General features: G+C 33.8%; 2 long non-coding RNA genes across 2 annotated transcripts; both read left to right on the top strand.

Moving 5' to 3' along the window:
* Positions 1–7340: 7340 nt before the first annotated feature.
* On the top strand, positions 7341–8463 carry LOC145789659 (uncharacterized). Its single transcript, XR_014327864.1, has 2 exons — positions 7341–7451; positions 8219–8463. It is a non-coding gene; the product is annotated as an uncharacterized LOC145789659 (long non-coding RNA).
* Positions 8464–13028: 4565 nt separating this feature from the next.
* Positions 13029–14146, top strand: LOC145789657 (uncharacterized). Its single transcript, XR_014327861.1, has 2 exons — positions 13029–13139; positions 13907–14146. It is a non-coding gene; the product is annotated as an uncharacterized LOC145789657 (long non-coding RNA).

Raw genomic sequence — 14146 nt, 5'->3', positions numbered from 1 at the left:
TAGTTTAATTGATAATAACGTTAGTGTTTTTTAAGAAAAAAATATCACTAAATTAGTTGTGATTAACTCACTAAGTTGACTAAGTTTATAATTTTGCCTTTAAAGATATGACATATGATACTTATGTGCATATTTTTTATAAAAAAAATACTAAGCATTATAACTAATTTGATCAAATTGAGACAAAGTCATAAAATTAGCATCAAAATTAAGCCAATTGAAGTTACAAGAACTAAAATGACAAAAGAACCAAAGTACATAGACTACTTTTATAATTTGTTTAATTTATTATGCTGTGCGCCATATCTATAATAAATTTAGTCCACACAATGTTGGGATTTATACCACATCCTACCAACTTAAATGGAAGCACATCCACGCATACACCAAAGAGAAAAAACAATCACATACAGATTTACGTGGTTTGGCTTAAATTGTCTACATCCACAGGAGGGAGCTTTTACTGCGATAATAAAATAAAAAATACATATGAGATGACCAAAACACTTAAAACCTATATCACTATTCGAACCCCATGCTCAAGAATAGTTGAGTCATTGCTCACTCAGTGCCCACAATATTTTTTTTTTGCACACATTATATCTTTATTTTTTTTTATTCATTACTCTCTCAATTTTTCTTAGAAAAATCCTATAGTCCACGACTATTTATAATAGTCTATTCATAAGAATCCTAATTCCATATAATTAGATAACCAAATTCTATACATATTAGGTTTCTTAGTAAATTTTGAACTCTATTATTCTAACCCAAATATATGTATATTTGGGTTAATAACTGTATGAGACACACCTTTATCACATGGGTGGACTAATCCTAACAATCACCCTCTCCACCCATGTAGGGTAAATATCATATGCATCATCCAATCTCGATATCCTGATTTGCATGATACAATTCACCTTCACCTAGAAGATGTTGCACCCCTTGAACCAAGTACCCACGTTATTTGCACCACTTGTAATAGTGCTTAAACATGTCCTTTGTTTCTTCCTTTGTCCTCATGCTTGAGCCAATGAGATCTGTCACACCTCCATGATGTGTCTTCGCTACCACGAACCAAAACCTTCATGGAAAGAAACCCACATCCTCCCTTAGTGTACACCTTGTTGCGAAACCGTCTCAACTTCTATGCCTGAAGCTTCATTCTGTGAACATCTAGCAAGTCATTGTCTTTCTCTTGGTGGCCACCAAATATCCTTGTAACTGTTGCGCACCACTGTTCACCCACAACTTATACAGGCGTCTACAATCTCTCTAATTCAAAAAAAGTGATTTTGCGTATATATATATAAGGCTCCAAAACTCGTTTGATGCTTGATAGTAGCTCCCCTCTTGTCACAACATACTCCACGAGGTCGTATAAGTTGCCAATTATGATGCCCAATAAGAAAAAATACCATCTGATTGACCCTGCAAAGACTGGATGTCGTTTCGCTGTTGATTGAATCAAATTACTCATCCTAGATCATCTAGATCACATACAATCACCTTTGATCACTCTTGAATCTATCCAATCCATTTAAACTTGTTTAGAATTTAAAAATTCTAATGAATTCGCAAACCTTGAAAACATTGAGATCCACTTTCGTTGTTAATTTTTCTACCATGTTTCTTGTGGAAGCCTTCATCAAATTTGAAACTTTTTTTTTTCTTTCTATACTCCTGGGATTTCTTTTTCTTTTGTGTAAGTCCTTTGTGTGCAGCAACTACACCCTTTGTCAACCGTACCTAGGATCGACAACCATAAGCTCCGATATCATTTGTTGGGATTTATACCACATCCCACCATTGCAAATGGAAGCACGTCCACGCACATACCAAAGATGAAAACAATCACATACAGATTTACGTGATTCAATCCAAATTACCTACATCCAAGGGAAATAGAGTTTTCACTATGATAATAAAATAAAGAATACACATGAGATGGCCAAAACACTCAAAACTTACATCACTACTCGAACCTCATGCTTAAGTATAGTTGAGCTTTTACTCACTTGGTGCTAAAGATATTTTTTCTCTCACCCATTACATCTCTAATTTTTTCCTTCACCACTCTGTTAATCTCTCTCAGACAAACTCTATAGTCCACAAGACTAATTCTAATAGTCTACCCATAGAAATTCTAGTTCCATACAATTAGATAACTAAATCCTACACATATTAGGTTTCCTAATCGATTTTGGACTCTATTATAAATCAACCTAATAACTGCATAATACCACCTTTATCACATTAGTGGACTAATCCTAACACAATTTAAATTATGAACTAATTTTTAAATATTTTCACTAACCACGTAGATTTTTCTTTTAATTTTTTATTTCGTAAGGGTGATGTACCTTTGACATGTGTCACCAACATTCATCGTAAACTGATTTATATTAGATATTGTGGTTTTCTTTTCAATATTCTAAATGGGTTTGGCTTCCCTCCAGTTTGTGGTCGAACTGAAGGATGCTGTTGGGCTCGTGAGGTCCATCACTGGTCCCGTTTCAATAATCTGAACCGTTAATGTGTAAAACTCGTTGAGTACTATATATTTGTAAAAAATCAGGTTGATTAGATATCAATAGTTATATGATCAAATAGTTTTGTATAAAAAAAATAGACAGTGAAAAAATAAACGATTAACAGAAATTTAATTAGGTGAGATAGCTATCGATATCCGATCAACGTGATTTTTTATAAACATATAGTACTCAACGAGTTTTCCCCATTGAATGGTTCAAATTATCGAAACAGGATCCGTGATACATTCTTACGGGCCCAACAGCACCCTCCAATCTAATCATGGATTGGAGGGAAGCCAAACCCATTGTAAATAATAGGGCCTTGGAAAATTCTTGATAAGCAATGGATTATCAATAATATTTACTTTATTGAGTTGACTATTACACAATATATTTAAATTCTCAACATTTTTTAAAAATTTTATTATAAAAAAATTATCAATAAATTTTATTTTAGTACTATTAAAAAAGATTTGGTACGTCTTATTTATTATTATTATCTTTTTTTTTTGCAACAACAATTTTGCCATTGCAAAAGGCCATGATTTGTATAAGATATTATGGAGTCTTTTGAGAAGTTGACAAAAAATTAATTTTTTAACTTTTTAATTTTTTTAATAACTTTTTTAATTAAAAAAATCAAAAAATCAAAAAATTGACTTTTTTGGCTACTTCCAAAAGACTCGTATGGTGTGTTTTGCAAAATAATGTATATGAAGTTTTCTATTTTCTTGAGACAGTTTTTGGGTAATGTGCCATTACAAATCATGACGGTCAAGAAGCCGTGTTTGATTGATGAATTGAGAGAGAAATTTAGAGAAAAAATTTAAAAAAAATGTATAAAATATACGTATTATTTTATTTACATATATATACATATACATATATATATATATATATATATATATATATATATTTTGGGATAATTATTCAGAAGTTCTCTTTTAAATACTTGTATTCTAATTAGTTCATATGATATTATTATATTTTAATAATTTTTATTATTTTGAACATTTGATCTACCTAATCCTAATTATTATATTTAAGGTTTTCTATGCATAATTTTATCTTTATAAATATTTTTTAAACCTTTAACAATTTGATGATGTGAACATTTATAATTGACAATGTAAATATTTATATTGACAACATGAATGTTCACATCATGAAACATTCACATTGTCAATGTAAATATTAATAAAGGCTTCATCATAATATTACTAAGAGTATTTTGATAACTATATTACTCATAAAAAAATCTTGAAACATAAAAAAAAATAAAAATAAAATTAGACTATAACATAAATAAGTGTAACAGGAATTGTCAATAATTACTCCTACAATCCTTATACAATTGTTATTCATATTTTAATCAAAAAAAAAAAAAATTAAAATTAGAATAAAACTTGTCATTATGAAGAATTAAAACTCTTTGAGAATAAATTACTAAAATTAAAATTTGCTTATACAAAAAGTCTACGTCTTCCTAAAAAAACAAAAGAACGGTCGGGGTCAACATTCATCGAGTTGAGTGGAGTCAGGTTTGAATCGGTTCGTCATTATATAATAAAATATTTATGTTTATTTAAGTCTGGTCTGGTTTTAATATCCAATTTTTATATTTGTCTAAATTTTGTCTAAAAATTAATTATAATCTCAAGTTCATATATATGTATATAACTAAAATATTTTATAATTAAATTCAATCAAATATTATATTTCTTAAATAAATACACTGATATCATTATAAATTGAAGAATAAAATTTTTTTTAAAGAAAATTACATCAAATAAAATTATAAGAACATCAATTTAATCAAAAGAATTATGTAATAAGATTCATCATTTTATGTTGTCTTGCACTACAAAAAATATATTTGGTAAATAATTCAAAAGATCTAATTTTATTAATATTCCATTAAAAGAATTGTGAAAAATAATATGGTGTCAAATCCATATATTTTTCAAAATGTGAAATAATATAATAATATGGTAAATCTTATGCTATGCTTTTGTTTAATAAAATTTTTCTTAATTTTAAATATTTTTTAAAAGTTAAATAAATTAAAATTGTTATTCATATTTTAACAATGACGGTTAAAATATATGGAGAATTTAACTTTTTGTAAATAAATTATTAACATAAAAATTTAATTGTTCATATTAAAATTTAATAAAATTCAATAGTAATTTTGTAACACTATTAAAAGGAACCAAAATTTCTGTAAGCGGAGTGCCAATCCAAATAATCAAAAGGCCAGTGCAAAAGAACTTTAGATTGTTTTTGGTTCCTAAATTTGAAGAAGGATTTGGAAAGAAAAACAAAATGAACATTTATTTATAAATCCCTTTTCACATATTTATATTCTACTTAGTCCAAATTAATTTTTTATATTTCAATAAGTTTTATGGATGACATAGTTATCAAAATACTTCTAATAATAATAGGGTGAAGCATAAATTAATGTTCACATTGATAGTATGAATGATGTGAACATTCAAAATATCAATGTGAATATTCATATTGTCACATTTATTTATTTATTTATATTTTATAAAATTATATATTCCAGTGAGATCTTATTCGATAGATCTCGTTAATTAGGTTTCAAAATTATAAATTTCATACCTAGGGGTGTAATTTTGGCCCGTGGCCCGCGAGCAGCCCGAAACCCGTCTACGGCCCAAGGTGGGCCTAGCCGCTTTGGGCGGGCCTAGTGGCCTGCTCAAGGCCAGCCCAAAAGTCTGGCCTGCGGTGGCCTACTTGATTCCCAGTGTTATTTTTAATGGAAAATAATAAAATTTTGATGGAAAAAATTAAAAAAATTAAAAAAAAATTGTTTAGGCCCGCCCAAAGCCCGAGCCTAAGCCCAAGCCCAGGGGCCCAGCTTGAGGCTCAGCCCATTGGCCCGCCCAAAGCCCGAAATACCCCTGGGCCTGGGCCTAGTTTTCTAGCCCGTGGGCCAACTCAGCCGGCTCGATTTTTTGGCGGGAGCCCGCAAGGCCCGACATGGGCCGGCCCGGACCAAAATTACACCCCTATTCATATCCCGTAGGAGTGTAATTTTGGGCCAGCCCGACCTGGCCCATGTCAAGACTTGCGGGCTCCCGTCAAAAAATCGGGCCTGGCCGGGCCACGAGCTAGAAAACTAGGCCCAGGGGTATTCGGGCTTTGGGCGGGCCAGTGGGCCGGGCCTCGGGTGCGAGTCCCTGGGCTTGGGCCTAGGCTCGGGCTTTGGGCGGGCCTAAACAATTTTTAAATTTTTTATTTATTTTTTTCACCAAAATTTTATTATTTTTCATTAAAAATAACACTGGGCCTCGGGCCAGGCTTTTGGGTGGGCCTTGAACGGGCAAATGACTGGGCCCATGGGTCGGGCCGGGCTTCAAAACGATGGCCCAGCCCCTGGCCCAAGACCTCGGACTGGGCTTGGGTTCGGGCCTAAACGGGCTAGGCCCACCTCAGGCTGTGGGCGGGCTTCGGGCCGCCGGCGAGCCACGGGCCAAAATTACACCCCTAACCCCCCCCACAAAAAAATATATGTACAATAAAAATTATAAAATTTAAAGTTTAATTTACTACTATTATAAAAGTGTGAAAAATCTGTCACATATTTTACTTTTTTTTTAAATCTCAATTTTATCCTCTCAAATCTACTATATGTTCTAAAAGTCATAAAGAGTCCTATATAAATCGACTATTTCTTTATTTTTGGAGTTGAACACTCCAAAACGGTATATATGCTTCCAAGAGTCCTATATAAATTTAAACAAACTGTCTCTCTTCTTATTAACATATTTTTTACATTGATGATGATTGAAGAACAAAAAATAATTACTCTTTCTTATTTCTGTGTCTGTTTTTATTATGATATACATAATATTTACAATTGTCCATCATGGATCAAATCATTATTGTGAGAACCCGAATATAAAAATTAAGTAAATAATTAAATTATAATTTTACAAATCTCAAATATTTTATTATGAATCTTTAAGTGCAAATTAAATATTATTGGAGGATCTTTTAATTAATTTTAAACCTAAAATAAATTTATGGTGAAAGTCATTGATTAAGAAGCAAGATTTATTATTAAAAAAAAAAAAAAAAAAATTCTGCACATAATCGCTAACTTTAAAAATCAAGAAACCATATCAAACGGATGAATTGTAATCTGAAATTTTTACAGTAGATCAATTACACATTGAATTGCATATCTGAATTTTTTCATAATTTTTGGGAGTCGAAATCCATATAAATTGAGGTATTCAAATCTGTCCAGGAAACCAGTCCGAAACAGTAAATTCGGGATTGTTGTTCTCTTTGGGTATAAATCCAAAAATTATCAAATTAGTGTCATTAGAACCGGTTATGAGTCTAGTTTCGTACGTTTTTGGCCTTGCATTGATTGCTCGTGTATATTAAGAGAACCGTTAATTTCTTTAAAGTGCTGCAGAAAACAACCTGTTTGGATATAATAAATTGTAGATAATTATTTTGATAAGAAAATCAAGTGAAACCAATTGGGTTTGAAACTTAGGATATATTAGTTGATATCTGGAGGTTATTGGAATTTTTCGAATAGCGTGGAGTGGGTTTTGTAAATTTCAAAGTTAGCGAATAGATTGGGAAAACTTGTTTAAAACACTGTTTCATCTTAAAGTTATTTTTAGTTAAGTTTCGATCGGAATCTATGTCTTGGGTGATTTTAGACCTTGAAGAATATGAACTTAGGTAATATTTAAGAGTAACGGTGAGTTGGGTTGAGACGTGTTAGTGCGCTTTAGTTTGGGGTTACTCAGTTCGTATTCTTTAGTATTTTTAAATTAGCAGTGACGTGTAGTTTTCATATTGGTTCAGGGCACTAGTTGGACTTTCATACTCTATTCGAGGATTATATTATTTCGTTTCCAGGTGAGTAGTTTCATGCTACGTATTTTTATAAATGTTCCCTTACCTTGAACTGTTGGAAAAATTAAATTGTTGTTTCATGATTAAACTGCTTTGATAAATTATTATATTATCAATTGAATCAAATTATTTCTGAAACACGTGTGAACTTGGCATACTGTAAACTATTTGTTTTGGTCTCATGTTTATAATGATGAACCACCATGTTTTGCGAAAACTGATGTGTATTGATTATTGGGACCATGTGTGTATTTAGTCCAGGGAAATTATTCCACTGTGTGTGGTGACTCTGGCCACTAGGGAACAGATCCGGGTTGGGCCGTGATGACTCTAGTGCTCAACGATTGTAAGGAACAGACCTTTAAAAACAACTAGGTGACCTTCAATCGGATCGTCTTTGAGAAAAGGCCCAGGTGCCACCCTGAGGATGACTCTTAGTTCGGTATTGGATCCAACGGGGCTTATAGCCTTGAGAACTGTGTGGCAGATTATTTGTTTTTATTGGTACCCAGAAAATTATTGGTGTTCATGTTATAATCTGTTTTAAGTGAAAAATGTCGTTTATCATGTTCTTGCGAGACATGAGTATTTTAAGTGTTGATTTGTGGAACCTTCTTTTTGAAACAGATTGTATTTACCAAACTGTATGCCAATCTAGTTTCTGTGATATATAACTTATTTTGGAATTGAACCCTGTTTTCAAAACTGTATTTACTATCCATGTTGCTACTCACTGAGCTATCAGCTGACTTAGTTTTTATCACTTCCAGGTGTTAGAAGGACTTAGAGTGGACTCATGGCGTAGCGGGGACTCAATTGCATGGACCTCTAGGGCATTCCTTTAGTTTAGAGTGTTATGTCAAGTTTGTGCATATTTATATTTATTCTTATCGAAGTTCATTTAGGATTATTTTTGATATGTGGGTTGTTTATATCCCATAAGTTTGGATGGTTTTTGATTACGGTTGATTTTGCCGTTTATAATTGTGACATGTCTGGATTGAGTTTTGGTGATTTATTATTGGACTATTGTTCAGTTGTTCAATGTGATTGGATTCGTGTTTAGGCTTACGTGTGCCTTGGGCTAAGTCCCTGTGGGCCACGGCCGGTCATGCCCGGATTTGGGGTGTGACAATTGTGGTATCAGAGCTATAGATTTATCAAGTCACATACCTTGCATTTCATCATTTAGACGAGGTCCGAGTCCCTATAGTACTTAGTAGTGTTTGGTTAAGTTAGTTTTATTTAAACTTGTGTTGAATCGTTCTTGATTTCGTTTTGATGGTTAATAGTTGACACCTAGATATTTACACGGATTGTCTATTCTTTAAGAGCCTTTGATGTTTGTATTATTGTGTGTAATCCATTTGGAGAAATAGTAATATTGGGAGATGTCTATAGATCTTGTCAGATAAAGATGGATGGTAGGATTTTTCTAGTGGATTTGATTTCTTTAGAGATGAAGGATTTTGATGTGATTTTGGAGATGGATTCATTGACGAAGCATCATGCTTCTATTGATTGTTTTAGAATGGGAGTAGTTTTTGCTATGCTGGGACAACTTGAGTTTTTCTTCTAGGGGGATAGGAAAGGGTCTTCTATCTATTTTACTTCTTCCTTTTAGGCTAATCGAATGTTGAGAAAAAGGTGTCATGGTTATTTAACTTGTGTGGTGAGTATCAAACTACCAAAATAGAAGTTAGAGGAGTTGCCTGTAGTGAGTGATTGTGTTGATGTTTTTCCAAAGGATCTACTTGGACTTCCTCTAGATCGTGAGGTAGAATTTTCCATTAACTTGGTCCCTGACACAGCACTTATTTCTAAAGCGCCCTATAGAATGGCATCGTTAGAGTTAAGGGAGTTACAAACTTAGTTATAGAAGTTGTTAGAGAAATGTTTTATTAAGCCTAGTGTTTCACCTTGGGGAGCACCTGTGTTGTTTGTGAAGAAGAATGATAGGTCTATGAGGTTGTGTATTGATTGTTGAGAACCGAACAAAGTCACAGTGAAGAATAAGTGTCCTTGCCATGTATTGATGACCTATTTGACCAATTGTAGGGAGTTCAAGTATTCTCTAAGATTGACTTGAGGTTAGGCTATCACTAGTTGAAAGTAAGGGATGAGGATTTTCCTAAGACTGCTTTTAGAACCCGTTATGGGCATTATGAGTTTTTGGCGATGCCTTTTGGTCTCACAAATGTACCGCCGCATTCATGGATTTAATGAATAGAGTATTTAAGACCCAACTGCATAAATTTGTGGTAGTGATTATTGATGACATCCTAATTTATTCGAGGAGTAAGGAGGAGCATGAGCAGCATTTGAGGGTAGTACTGCAGATCCTTAGGGAGAAGAGACTGTATGCAAAATTTAAGAAGTGTGAATTTTGGTTGAGCATTGTATCATTTTTGGGTCATGTGGTAAGTAAAGATGGGGTATTTGTGGATAGCACAAAGGTGGTAGAAAATCGTTGATTGGCCACGACCTACTTCTGTGATAGAGGTACGTAGCTTTCTAGGGTTTGCTGGATATTACAAACAGTTTGTGGAAGGATTCTTTTGTATTGCTTGCTACTTACCAATCTCACTAGGAAAGGGGTAAAGTTTGAGTGGAATGATGATTGTGAGTGTAACTTCAAAGAGCTTAAACAGAGGTTAACATCAACTCCAATCCTTGCCTTATCTATTGATGGTGGTGGTTTTGTGATTTATAGTGATGTTTCATGATAGGGTTTAGGATGTGTGCTCATACAGCATAGGAAGGTGATTGCTTATGCGTCATGAAAGTTGAAAGTACATGAGAGAAATTATCCTACGCACGACTTGGAGTTAGCAATAGTGATTTTCGCTCTTAAGATCTGGCGACATTATTTGTATGGAGAGTCATGTGAGATTTACATTGATCATAAGAGTTTGAAGTATATTTTCACACAGAAGGAATTAAATTTGAGGCAAAAAAAAAAAAATATATATATATATATATATATATATATGGCATGAGTTGTTAAAAGATTACGATGTGAATATTTTGTATCATCCGGGAAAGGCAAATGTGGTGGTAGATGCCTTGAGTAGGAAAGTAGTAGTCGAAGATGTAGCTGCTTTGTCTATTGAGAGTTGTTTGGTAAAAGACATGAGATGTTTGAGGCTTGAGGTTGTTACGCCTGGTGATAGGGCTTATTGTAGTCAATTGAAAGTTCAGCTAACCTTGAGAGAACGGATTCGTATAGCACCGGAGATTGACCCCCAGTGTGAGCGTATTAAAGGAGAGATGGCAGAGGGTAAACATATAGACTTTGTGGTTAGTGATGATGGGTTGCTTAGATTCCGTGGCTGAATTTGTGTTCCTGCTGGTGGTGATTTGAGGAAGGAGATTATGGTAGAGGCACATAGTTCTAGTTATAGTTATAGCATTCATCTTGGAAGTACTAAGATGTATCGGGATCTTTATGAACACTTTTGGTGGAATGGTATGAAGGGAGATATTGCAAAATTTGTGGCTCAGTATTTGGTGTGTGAACAGGTTAAAGTAGAACATTAGAAACCTGCGGAGAAACTACAACCCTTAACTATACTAGAGTGGAAGTGGGATCATGTTACCATGAACTTCGTGTGCAGATTACCTCGTACTAGTAGTAATCACGATGCAGTTTGGGTAGATGTTGATAGATTAACCAAGTCAGCACATTTTATTGCAGTTCGGATGAACTATTCTCTAGCTCGATTTGCACAGTTTTATGTGAAGGAGATTGTTAGATTGCATGGTGCACCTGTGTCAATAGTGTCAGATCGGGACCCTCGTTTTGTGTCTAAGTTTTGGGGTGCGTTACAGTCAGTTATGGGTACTTGGTTAAATTTTAGTTCAGCTTATCACCCTTAGACGGATGGGGTATTGGAGAGGACTATTCAAATCCTTGAGGATATGTTGAGGGCTTATGCTTTGGAGTGGAGAGGTAATTGGGATGATTATTTGCCGCTCATGGAGTTTGCGTATAATAATAGTTATCATTCTAGTTTGGGAGTAACGCCTTATGAGGCTTTGTATGTGAGGAAGTGTAGGTCTCATTTGTGCTGGTATGAGGTTGGTAAGAGGCAAATGTTGGGACTTAATTTGGTGGAGGATGCTACACAAAAAATTATCACCATTAGAGAGAGATTATTGACTGCTCAGAGTAAACAAAAAAGTTATGTTGATCATCGTAGGAGAGATTTAGAGTTTCATGTGGGGGATATGGTATTCTTGAAAGTATCACCATGGAAAGGAGTCATTAGGTTTGGAAAGGAAGGAAAGTTGAGTTCTAGATACATTGGACCATTTGAGGTATTAGAGAAGGTTAGTGAGGTTGTGTACCGTGTTGTTTTACCCCCTAGGTTGGCAGGAGTGCATAATGTGTTTCACGTGTCTATGCTGAGGAAATATGTGCACAGTCCGTCGCATGTGATAGATTATGAGCCGCGTCAGATTAGAAAGGATTTCTTTCGTATGAGGAGATACCTGTTCAAATTTTGGATTCGAAAGAGAAAATGTTGCGTACAAAGGTCATTAAATTGGTTAAGGTATTGTGGCGTAATCATTTAGTTGAAGAGGCGACTTGGGAACACGAGGAGGAGATGCGCGAGAAGTACCCATATTTATTCTCATGATTTACTCAGGTTAGTTTCGAGGACGAAACTTTTTTTTAGGAGGGGAGAATGTGAGAACCCGAATATAAAAATTAAGTAAATAATTAAATTATAATTTTACAAATCTCAAATATTTTATTATGAATCTTTAAGTGCAAATTAAATATTATTGGAGGATCTTTTAATTAATTTTAAACCTAAAATAAATTTATGGTGAAAGTCATTGATTAAGAAGCAAGATTTATTATTAAAAAAAAAAAAAAAAAAATTCTGCACATAATCGCTAACTTTAAAAATCAAGAAACCATATCAAACGGATGAATTTTAATCTGAAATTTTTACAGTAGATCAATTACACATTGAATTGCATATCTGAATTTTTTCATAATTTTTGGGAGTCGAAATCCATATAAATTGAGGTATTCAAATCTGTCCAGGAAACCAGTCCGAAACAGTAAATTCGGGATTGTTGTTCTCTTTGGGTATAAATCCAAAAATTATCAAATTAGTGTCATTAGAACCGGTTATGAGTCTAGTTTCGTACGTTTTTGGCCTTGCATTGATTTCTCGTGTATATTAAGAGAACCGTTAATTTCTTTAAAGTGCTGCAGAAAACAACCTGTTTGGATATAATAAATTGTAGATAATTATTTTGATAAGAAAATCAAGTGAAACCAATTGGGTTTGAAACTTAGGATATATTAGTTGATATCTGGAGGTTATTGGAATTTTTCGAATAGCGTGGAGTGGGTTTTGTAAATTTCAAAGTTAGCGAATAGATTGGGAAAACTTGTTTAAAACACTGTTTCATCTTAAAGTTATTTTTAGTTAAGTTTCGATCGGAATCTATGTCTTGGGTGATTTTAGACCTTGAAGAATATGAACTTAGGTAATATTTAAGAGTAACGGTGAGTTGGGTTGAGACGTGTTAGTGCGCTTTAGTTTGGGGTTACTCAGTTCGTATTCTTTAGTATTTTTAAATTAGCAGTGACGTGTAGTTTTCATATTGGTTCAGGGCACTAGTTGGACTTTCATACTCTATTCGAGGATTATATTATTTCGTTTCCAGGTGAGTAGTTTCATGCTACGTATTTTTATAAATGTTCCCTTACCTTGAACTGTTGGAAAAATTAAATTGTTGTTTCATGATTAAACTGCTTTGATAAATTATTATATTATCAATTGAATCAAATTATTTCTGAAACACGTGTGAACTTGGCATACTGTAAACTATTTGTTTTGGTCTCATGTTTATAATGATGAACCACCATGTTTTGCGAAAACTGATGTGTATTGATTATTGGGACCATGTGTGTATTTAGTCCAGGGAAATTATTCCACTGTGTGTGGTGACTCTGGCCACTAGGGAACAGATCCGGGTTGGGCCGTGATGACTCTAGTGCTCAACGATTGTAAGGAACAGACCTTTAAAAACAACTAGGTGACCTTCAATCGGATCGTCTTTGAGAAAAGGCCCAGGTGCCACCCTGAGGATGACTCTTAGTTCGGTATTGGATCCAACGGGGCTTATAGCCTTGAGAACTGTGTGGCAGATTATTTGTTTTTATTGGTACCCAGAAAATTATTGGTGTTCATGTTATAATCTGTTTTAAGTGAAAAATGTCGTTTATCATGTTCTTGCGAGACATGAGTATTTTAAGTGTTGATTTGTGGAACCTTCTTTTTGAAACAGATTGTATTTACCAAACTGTATGCCAATCTAGTTTCTGTGATATATAACTTATTTTGGAATTGAACCCTGTTTTCAAAACTGTATTTACTATCCATGTTGCTACTCACTGAGCTATCAGCTGACTTAGTTTTTATCACTTCCAGGTGTTAGAAGGACTTAGAGTGGACTCATGGCGTAGCGGGGACTCAATTGCATGGACCTCTAGGGCATTCCTTTAGTTTAGAGTGTTATGTCAAGTTTGTGCATATTTATATTTATTCTTATCGAAGTTCATTTAGGATTATTTTTGATATGTGGGTTGTTTATATCCCATAAGTTTGGATGGTTTTTGATTACGGTTGATTTTGCCGTTTATAATTGTGACATGTCTGGATTGAGTTTTG

Source organism: Camellia sinensis, chromosome 1 (assembly GCF_055761805.1).
Source record: "Camellia sinensis isolate YWXY chromosome 1, ASM5576180v1, whole genome shotgun sequence".
NCBI classification, from domain to species: domain Eukaryota; kingdom Viridiplantae; phylum Streptophyta; class Magnoliopsida; order Ericales; family Theaceae; genus Camellia; species Camellia sinensis.
This window is presented reverse-complemented; position numbering and strand designations above follow the sequence as displayed.